The following is an 11,985-nucleotide window of genomic DNA, read 5'->3' as shown; positions in this document are numbered from 1 at the left end:
GTCAAATCTCCTATGTCCTCTAAACGCATCACAGCTCCTTTCCTCTGCTGGAGCCAGCAGTAACTTCATTGCTGACCTCTGATGGAAGCTGGACGCTGATATCGGGTTAAAATGTTGAGTGACAGCTGATGAGCCAATCAGATTTTGATCTACTACTCTGGAGTGATGGTGGCTAATTTAACAGCAAGATTGGATGATATAATGGACCTGCTTCGGGGAACTTTTTCAGTTGTGAGTAGAAGACCGACACCAGAAATGGATGAGCTAACTCAGACCAACAAAGGCTTTGTGTTGCATTTTACAGCAGGACGGTTTTAATCTACAAGTGATGGTGAGTGCTAGTTTTTTTTTTTAAATCCATCATCAATATGTGCAAATCTGTTTTTACATGTTTGAAAGTTTGTTGGAAGAACTGTAAAAAGATGTATTTCTACTCCTTTGCATCTGTCATTAACTTAATTTTTAAATCTAATGATAGTTTTTTCCCGAATTTAACATCAATGCTAATACACCCATAGACGGTTACAATCAACGGTTACAATTTGATACAACAGTTGTTGCACATTCATCAATAAATGCAAAACCATAACCACACAAACCCTCATTATCATTACTAAATCTTGATTGTTGGAAAGTCGGCCATTTAATTCCAATTTCCAGCTATGTTGTAGTGCTAAACCAAACCACTGATCAGTGTTTTCACTGTGCCAAATACATTGGTACATATCTTTTACTATTGTTATTAAAATCAATTATGATCTTTCTGCAGAAACTATATATATTAAATTTTTAATTTGTATTCCTTATATTTCAGGAGAGCTTTACAGGAAGGAAGTCCAAGGTGATAGCCCACTGTGTTCTTGCTGGAAGATCAATTAGAAGAAGTGGATGGGATGGATTGGTAGGTATGGATCAGGTTGACAGGTTTGTTGAGTATCTTGTAGAACAGTGAACATAGATCTCAGCACCAGTCTGCAACCAAAAGGTCAGCAATATTTATAAGTTAGAATATCATCCTTAGTCCACAAATAATAATATTATCCTCAACAAATGGCCACAGATAGAACAGCGGCTGTGTAAGACACATTCATTACTGTACATCAGCTACATCTCACATGTTGGTAGATAAACATTAGCACGGAACAATATCAGCGGATGACAAGTAGACAAACAATAACAGCCGTGATCAAGTTGCCGCCGGTTAAACGTAACAATATAACACACACTGAACATCAATGACACGCCAAACATGAATGTCTATTTCTGTGGACGGACACACAAAAAACTTGGATGGGCTGGTTTTATGATGGACAGACTGATACTTACATGAACACCAAATACATATAATGAGGTGCTCAGAAAAGCCATCTAGTGGTGAAAATTAAATATGACCTCTCCACAAGCACAATCTTCACAATGATGTTAAATCAGAAAATATGTTCTTTAAGAGAATCAAGTTAGTGCAAGCTTACAGCTAGCATTACTTGCTACTCATTATGATGAACATGCTTTTCTGTGGGTTCGCCTGACATTGAACGCTTGGCTGTAAACACAAAGTAGAAGATGTTGTGAAACAGAAACTATGAGCCACTGCTCTCTTTTTGTGTGTGAGTCATGGTTAAACATGATGGAAAATAAATGTGCTTCTCAAAGATTTTCTTCAATTATACAACTATTTGATTAAATGCTTTTTGTTGTTTGACAGTATCGCTGCTACTATTTGATAATATTACATTGTTAGAAATCTACCTATGATGGGACATTTTCTTTTTACTTTTTGTATACTCTTAAGTAGATGCCAGAAAACTTGTGTAAAATAAAAGTCTGTATTTTCATTGTGTTGTAAAAGCAAACCAAACGTTACATTAATTAGCTGGTATATTTTATTTTCACTTTTAGTTTTCCTCCATTATTAATTGGCAAACTGTTTTACTTACACATATAAATTCCGTGACAAGGGTGTGGAGGAAGAAAACTCCAAACCAGATTCCTTCAAATCAAACACGTCTGTACAACATGGGACTGAATTTAAAAATATGCAGTTGTCTTTAAACATAGTCTTCAGTCAGTGGAACGTGTGAACATGTTGAATCTTGTCAATATGTGAACGTGTTGAACGTATGAACGCTTTAAACGTGCGAACATGTTGAATGTGTTGAACGTGTGAACGAGATTAACCTGGTCAATGTGTGAACATGTGAACATGTTGAATGTGTGAATGTGATGAACCTGGTCACCATATGAACGTGTGAACATGTTGAATGTGTTAAACGTGTAAACGTATTGAATGTGTGAACGTGTTGAACGTGATGAACCTGGTCAACATATGAACGTGTGAACATGTTGAATATGTTGAACGTGTAAACGTATTGAATGTGTGAACGTGTTGAACGTGTTGAACGTGATGAACCTGGTCAACATATGAACGTGTGAACATGTTGAATGTGTTGAACGTGATGAACCTGGTCAACATATGAACGTGTGAACATGTTGAACGTGATGAACGTGATGAACCTGGTCAACATATGAACGTGTGAACATGTTGAATGTGTGAATGTGATGAACCTGGTCACCATATGAACGTGTGAACATGTTGAATGTGTTGAACGTGTAAACGTATTGAATGTGTGAACGTGTTGAACGTGTTGAACGTGATGAACCTGGTCACCATATGAACGTGTGAACATGTTGAATGTGTTGAACGTGATGAACCTGGTCAACATATGAACGTGTGAACATGTTGAATGTGTTGAACGTGTAAACGTATTGAATGTGGGAACGTGTTGAACGTGTTGAACGTGATGAACCTGGTCAACATATGAACGTGTGAACATGTTGAACGTGTTGAACGTGTAAACGTATTGAATGTGGGAACGTGTTGAACGTGTTGAACGTGATGAACCTGGTCAACATATGAACGTGTGAACATGTTGAATGTGTTGAACGTGATGAACCTGGTCAACATATGAACGTGTGAACATGTTGAATGTGTGAATGTGATGAACCTGGTCAACATATGAACGTGTGAACATGTTGAATGTGTTGAACGTGTAAACGTATTGAATGTGTGAACGTGTTGAACGTGATGAACCTGGTCACCATATGAACGTGTGAACATGTTGAATGTGTTGAACGTGTAAACGTATTGAATGTGTGAACGTGTTGAACGTGTTGAACGTGATGAACCTGGTCACCATATGAACGTGTGAACATGTTGAATGTGTTGAACGTGTAAACGTATTGAATGTGGGAACGTGTTGAACGTGTTGAACGTGATGAACCTGGTCAACATATGAACGTGTGAACATGTTGAATGTGTTGAACGTGTAAACGTATTGAATGTGTGAACGTGTTGAACGTGTTGAACGTGATGAACCTGGTCAACATATGAACGTGTGAACATGTTGAATGTGTTGAACGTGATGAACCTGGTCAACATATGAACGTGTGAACATGTTGAACGTGTTGAACGTGTAAACGTATTGAATGTGTGAACGTGTTGAACGTGATGAACGTGATGAACCTGGTCAACATATGAACGTGTGAACATGTTGAATGTGTGAATGTGATGAACCTGGTCACCATATGAACGTGTGAACATGTTGAATGTGTTGAACGTGTAAACGTATTGAATGTGGGAACGTGTTGAACGTGTTGAACGTGATGAACCTGGTCAACATATGAACGTGTGAACATGTTGAATGTGTTGAACGTGTAAACGTATTGAATGTGGGAACGTGTTGAACGTGTTGAACGTGATGAACCTGGTCAACATATGAACGTGTGAACATGTTGAATGTGTGAATGTGATGAACCTGGTCAACATATAAACGTGTGAACATGTTGAATGTGTTGAACGTGTAAACGTATTGAATGTGTGAACGTGTTGAACGTGATGAACCTGGTCACCATATGAACGTGTGAACATGTTGAATGTGTTGAACGTGTAAACGTATTGAATGTGTGAACGTGTTGAACGTGTTGAAGGTGATGAACCTGGTCAACATATGAACGTGTGAACATGTTGAATGTGTTGAACGTGTAAACGTATTGAATGTGTGAACGTGTTGAACGTGATTAACCTGGTCACCATATGAACGTGTGAACATGTTGAATGTGTTGAACGTGTAAACGTATTGAATGTGGGAACGTGTTGAACGTGTTGAACGTGATGAACCTGGTCAACATATGAACGTGTGAACATGTTGAATGTGTTGAACGTGATGAACCTGGTCAACATATGAACGTGTGAACATGTTGAACGTGATGAACGTGATGAACCTGGTCAACATATGAACGTGTGAACATGTTGAATGTGTGAATGTGATGAACCTGGTCACCATATGAACGTGTGAACATGTTGAATGTGTTGAACGTGTAAACGTATTGAATGTGTGAACGTGTTGAACGTGTTGAACGTGATGAACCTGGTCACCATATGAACGTGTGAACATGTTGAATGTGTTGAACGTGATGAACCTGGTCAACATATGAACGTGTGAACATGTTGAATGTGTTGAACGTGTAAACGTATTGAATGTGGGAACGTGTTGAACGTGTTGAACGTGATGAACCTGGTCAACATATGAACGTGTGAACATGTTGAACGTGTTGAACGTGTAAACGTATTGAATGTGGGAACGTGTTGAACGTGTTGAACGTGATGAACCTGGTCAACATATGAACGTGTGAACATGTTGAATGTGTTGAACGTGATGAACCTGGTCAACATATGAACGTGTGAACATGTTGAATGTGTGAATGTGATGAACCTGGTCAACATATGAACGTGTGAACATGTTGAATGTGTTGAACGTGTAAACGTATTGAATGTGTGAACGTGTTGAACGTGATGAACCTGGTCACCATATGAACGTGTGAACATGTTGAATGTGTTGAACGTGTAAACGTATTGAATGTGGGAACGTGTTGAACGTGTTGAACGTGATGAACCTGGTCACCATATGAACGTGTGAACATGTTGAATGTGTTGAACGTGTAAACGTATTGAATGTGTGAACGTGTTGAACGTGTTGAACGTGATGAACCTGGTCAACATATGAACGTGTGAACATGTTGAATGTGTTGAACGTGATGAACCTGGTCAACATATGAACGTGTGAACATGTTGAACGTGTTGAACGTGTAAACGTATTGAATGTGTGAACGTGTTGAACGTGATGAACGTGATGAACCTGGTCAACATATGAACGTGTGAACATGTTGAATGTGTGAATGTGATGAACCTGGTCACCATATGAACGTGTGAACATGTTGAATGTGTTGAACGTGTAAACGTATTGAATGTGGGAACGTGTTGAACGTGTTGAACGTGATGAACCTGGTCAACATATGAACGTGTGAACATGTTGAATGTGTTGAACGTGTAAACGTATTGAATGTGTGAACGTGTTGAACGTGATGAACCTGGTCACCATATGAACGTGTGAACATGTTGAATGTGTTGAACGTGTAAACGTATTGAATGTGTGAACGTGTTGAACGTGTTGAACGTGATGAACCTGGTCAACATATGAACGTGTGAACATGTTGAATGTGTTGAACGTGTAAACGTATTGAATGTGTGAACGTGTTGAACGTGATTAACCTGGTCACCATATGAACGTGTGAACATGTTGAATGTGTTGAACGTGTAAACGTATTGAATGTGGGAACGTGTTGAACGTGTTGAACGTGATGAACCTGGTCAACATATGAACGTGTGAACATGTTGAACGTGTTGAACGTGATGAACCTGGTCAACATATGAACGTGTGAACATGTTGAACGTGTTGAACGTGATGAAACTGGTCACCATATCAACGTGTGAACATGTTGAATGTGTTGAACGTGATGAACCTGGTCAACATATGAACGTGTGAACATGTTGAATGTGTTGAACGTGTAAACGTATTGAATGTGGGAACGTGTTGAACGTGTTGAACGTGATGAACCTGGTCAACATATGAACTTGTGAACATGTTGAATGTGTGAATGTGATGAACCTGGTCCACATATGAACGTGTGAACATGTTGAATGTGTTGAACGTGTAAACGTATTGAATGTGTGAACGTGTTGAACGTGTTGAACGTGATGAACCTGGTCAACATATGAACGTGTGAACATGTTGAATGTGTGAATGTGATGAACCTGGTCCACATATGAACGTGTGAACATGTTGAATGTGTTGAACGTGTAAACGTATTGAATGTGTGAACGTGTTGAACGTGTTAAACGTGATGAACCTGGTCAACATATGAACGTGTGAACATGTTGAACGTGTTGAACGTGATGAACCTGGTCAACATATGAACGTGTGAACATGTTGAATGTGTGAATGTGATGAACCTGGTCAACATATGAACGTGTGAACATGTTGAATGTGTTGAACGTGTAAACGTATTGAATGTGTGAACGTGTTGAACCTGATTAACCAGGTCACCATATGAACGTGTGAACATGTTGAATGTGTTGAACGTGTAAACGTATTGAATGTGGGAACGTGTTGAACGTGTTGAACGTGATGAACCTGGTCAACATATGAACGTGTGAACATGTTGAACGTGTTGAACGTGATGAACCTGGTCAACATATGAACGTGTGAACATGTTGAATGTGTGAATGTGATGAACCTGGTCAACATATGAACGTGTGAACATGTTGAATGTGTTGAACGTGTAAACGTATTGAATGTGTGAACGTGTTGAACGTGATTAACCTGGTCACCATATGAACGTGTGAACATGTTGAATGTGTTGAACGTGTAAACGTATTGAATGTGGGAACGTGTTGAACGTGTTGAACGTGATGAACCTGGTCAACATATGAACGTGTGAACATGTTGAACGTGTTGAACGTGTAAACGTATTGAATGTGGGAACGTGTTGAACGTGTTAAACGTGATGAACCTGGTCAACATATGAACGTGTGAACATGTTGAACGTGTTGAACGTGATGAACCTGGTCAACATATGAACGTGTGAACATGTTGAATGTGTGAATGTGATGAACCTGGTCAACATATGAACGTGTGAACATGTTGAATGTGTTGAACGTGTAAACGTATTGAATGTGTGAACGTGTTGAACGTGATTAACCTGGTCAACATATGAACGTGTGAACATGTTGAATGTGTTGAACGTGTAAACGTATTGAATGTGGGAACGTGTTGAACGTGTTGAACGTGATGAACCTGGTCAACATATGAACGTGTGAACATGTTGAATGTGTTGAACGTGTAAACGTATTGAATGTGGGAACGTGTTGAACGTGTTGAACGTGATGAACCTGGTCAACATATGAACGTGTGAACATGTTGAACGTGTTGAACGTGATGAACCTGGTCAACATATGAACGTGTGAACATGTTGAATGTGTGAATGTGATGAACCTGGTCAACATATGAACGTGTGAACATGTTGAATGTGTTGAACGTGTAAACGTATTGAATGTGTGAACGTGTTGAACGTGTTGAACGTGATGAACCTGGTCAACATATGAACGTGTGAACATGTTGACTGTGTTGAACGTGTAAACGTATTGAATGTGGGAACGTGTTGAACGTGTTGAACGTGATGAACCTGGTCAACATATGAACGTGTGAACATGTTGAACGTGTTGAACGTGATGAACCTGGTCAACATATGAACGTGTGAACATGTTGAATGTGTGAATGTGATGAACCTGGTCAACATATGAACGTGTGAACATGTTGAACGTGTTGAACGTGATGAACCTGGTCAACATATGAACGTGTGAACATGTTGAATGTGTGAATGTGATGAACCTGGTCAACATATGAACGTGTGAACATGTTGAATGTGTTGAACGTGTAAACGTATTGAATGTGTGAACGTGTTGAACGTGATGAACCTGGTCACCATATGAACGTGTGAACATGTTGAATGTGTTGAACGTGTAAACGTATTGAATGTGTGAACGTGTTGAACGTGATGAACCTGGTCACCATATGAACGTGTGAACATGTTGAATGTGTTGAACGTGTAAACGTATTGAATGTGTGAACGTGTTGAACGTGTTGAACGTGATGAACCTGGTCAACATATGAACGTGTGAACATGTTGAATGTGTTGAACGTGTAAACGTATTGAATGTGTGAACGTGTTGAACGTGATTAACCTGGTCACCATATGAACGTGTGAACATGTTGAATGTGTTGAACGTGTAAACGTATTGAATGTGGGAACGTGTTGAACGTGTTGAACGTGATGAACCTGGTCAACATATGAACGTGTGAACATGTTGAATGTGTTGAACGTGATGAACCTGGTCAACATATGAACGTGTGAACATGTTGAACGTGATGAACGTGATGAACCTGGTCAACATATGAACGTGTGAACATGTTGAATGTGTGAATGTGATGAACCTGGTCACCATATGAACGTGTGAACATGTTGAATGTGTTGAACGTGTAAACGTATTGAATGTGTGAACGTGTTGAACGTGTTGAACGTGATGAACCTGGTCACCATATGAACGTGTGAACATGTTGAATGTGTTGAACGTGATGAACCTGGTCAACATATGAACGTGTGAACATGTTGAATGTGTTGAACGTGTAAACGTATTGAATGTGGGAACGTGTTGAACGTGTTGAACGTGATGAACCTGGTCAACATATGAACGTGTGAACATGTTGAACGTGTTGAACGTGTAAACGTATTGAATGTGGGAACGTGTTGAACGTGTTGAACGTGATGAACCTGGTCAACATATGAACGTGTGAACATGTTGAATGTGTTGAACGTGATGAACCTGGTCAACATATGAACGTGTGAACATGTTGAATGTGTGAATGTGATGAACCTGGTCAACATATGAACGTGTGAACATGTTGAATGTGTTGAACGTGTAAACGTATTGAATGTGTGAACGTGTTGAACGTGATGAACCTGGTCACCATATGAACGTGTGAACATGTTGAATGTGTTGAACGTGTAAACGTATTGAATGTGGGAACGTGTTGAACGTGTTGAACGTGATGAACCTGGTCACCATATGAACGTGTGAACATGTTGAATGTGTTGAACGTGTAAACGTATTGAATGTGGGAACGTGTTGAACGTGTTGAACGTGATGAACCTGGTCAACATATGAATGTGTGAACATGTTGAATGTGTTGAACGTGTAAACGTATTGAATGTGTGAACGTGTTGAACGTGTTGAACGTGATGAACCTGGTCAACATATGAACGTGTGAACATGTTGAATGTGTTGAACGTGATGAACCTGGTCAACATATGAACGTGTGAACATGTTGAACGTGTTGAACGTGTAAACGTATTGAATGTGTGAACGTGTTGAACGTGATGAACGTGATGAACCTGGTCAACATATGAACGTGTGAACATGTTGAATGTGTGAATGTGATGAACCTGGTCACCATATGAACGTGTGAACATGTTGAATGTGTTGAACGTGTAAACGTATTGAATGTGGGAACGTGTTGAACGTGTTGAACGTGATGAACCTGGTCAACATATGAACGTGTGAACATGTTGAATGTGTTGAACGTGTAAACGTATTGAATGTGTGAACGTGTTGAACGTGATGAACCTGGTCACCATATGAACGTGTGAACATGTTGAATGTGTTGAACGTGTAAACGTATTGAATGTGTGAACGTGTTGAACGTGTTGAACGTGATGAACCTGGTCAACATATGAACGTGTGAACATGTTGAATGTGTTGAACGTGTAAACGTATTGAATGTGTGAACGTGTTGAACGTGATTAACCTGGTCACCATATGAACGTGTGAACATGTTGAATGTGTTGAACGTGTAAACGTATTGAATGTGGGAACGTGTTGAACGTGTTGAACGTGATGAACCTGGTCAACATATGAACGTGTGAACATGTTGAACGTGTTGAACGTGATGAACCTGGTCAACATATGAACGTGTGAACATGTTGAACGTGTTGAACGTGATGAAACTGGTCAACATATGAACGTGTGAACATGTTGAACGTGTTGAACGTGATGAACCTGGTCAACATATGAACGTGTGAACATGTTGAACGTGTTGAACGTGATGAACCTGGTCAACATATGAACGTGTGAACATGTTGAACGTGTTGAACGTGATGAAACTGGTCAACATATGAACGTGTGAACATGTTGAATGTGTTGAACGTGTAAACGTATTGAATGTGGGAACGTGTTGAACGTGTTGAACGTGATGAACCTGGTCAACATATGAACTTGTGAACATGTTGAATGTGTGAATGTGATGAACCTGGTCCACATATGAACGTGTGAACATGTTGAATGTGTTGAACGTGTAAACGTATTGAATGTGTGAACGTGTTGAACGTGTTGAACGTGATGAACCTGGTCAACATATGAACGTGTGAACATGTTGAATGTGTGAATGTGATGAACCTGGTCCACATATGAACGTGTGAACATGTTGAATGTGTTGAACGTGTAAACGTATTGAATGTGTGAACGTGTTGAACGTGTTGAACGTGATGAACCTGGTCAACATATGAACGTGTGAACATGTTGAATGTGTGAATGTGATGAACCTGGTCCACATATGAACGTGTGAACATGTTGAATGTGTTGAACGTGTAAACGTATTGAATGTGTGAACGTGTTGAACGTGTTGAACGTGATGAACCTGGTCAACATATGAACGTGTGAACATGTTGAACGTGTTGAACGTGATGAACCTGGTCAACATATGAACGTGTGAACATGTTGAATGTGTGAATGTGATGAACCTGGTCAACATATGAACGTGTGAACATGTTGAATGTGTTGAACGTGTAAACGTATTGAATGTGTGAACGTGTTGAACCTGATTAACCAGGTCACCATATGAACGTGTGAACATGTTGAATGTGTTGAACGTGTAAACGTATTGAATGTGGGAACGTGTTGAACGTGTTGAACGTGATGAACCTGGTCAACATATGAACGTGTGAACATGTTGAACGTGTTGAACGTGATGAACCTGGTCAACATATGAACGTGTGAACATGTTGAATGTGTGAATGTGATGAACCTGGTCAACATATGAACGTGTGAACATGTTGAATGTGTTGAACGTGTAAACGTATTGAATGTGTGAACGTGTTGAACGTGATTAACCTGGTCACCATATGAACGTGTGAACATGTTGAATGTGTTGAACGTGTAAACGTATTGAATGTGGGAACGTGTTGAACGTGTTGAACGTGATGAACCTGGTCAACATATGAACGTGTGAACATGTTGAACGTGTTGAACGTGATGAACCTGGTCAACATATGAACGTGTGAACATGTTGAATGTGTGAATATGATGAACCTGGTCAACATATGAACGTGTGAACATGTTGAATGTGTGAATGTGATGAACCTGGTCAACATATGAACGTGTGAACATGTTGAATGTGTTGAACGTGTAAACGTATTGAATGTGTGAACGTGTTGAACGTGATGAACCTGGTCAACATATGAACGTGTGAATATGTTGAATGTGTTGAACGTGTAAACGTATTGAATGTGGGAACGTGTTGAACGTGTTGAACGTGATGAACCTGGTCAACATATGAACTTGTGAACATGTTGAATGTGTGAATGTGATGAACCTGGTCCACATATGAACGTGTGAACATGTTGAATGTGTTGAACGTGTAAACGTATTGAATGTGTGAACGTGTTGAACGTGTTGAACGTGATGAACCTGGTCAACATATGAACTTGTGAACATGTTGAATGTGTGAATGTGATGAACCTGGTCCACATATGAACGTTTGAACATGTTGAATGTGTTGAACGTGTAAACGTATTGAATGTGTGAACGTGTTGAACGTGTTGAACGTGATGAACCTGGTCAACATATGAACGTGTGAACATGTTGAATGTGTGAATGTGATGAACCTGGTCACCATATGAACGTGTGAACATGTTGAATGTGTGAATGTGATGAACCTGGTCAACATATGAACGTGTGAACATGTTGAATGTGTG

The sequence above is a fragment of the Blennius ocellaris genome (assembly GCF_963422515.1).
Source record: "Blennius ocellaris genome assembly, chromosome: 14".
Classification (NCBI taxonomy): domain Eukaryota; kingdom Metazoa; phylum Chordata; class Actinopteri; order Blenniiformes; family Blenniidae; genus Blennius; species Blennius ocellaris.
The sequence above is the reverse complement of the archived record's forward strand: the minus strand, read 5'-3'. Positions refer to the sequence as shown.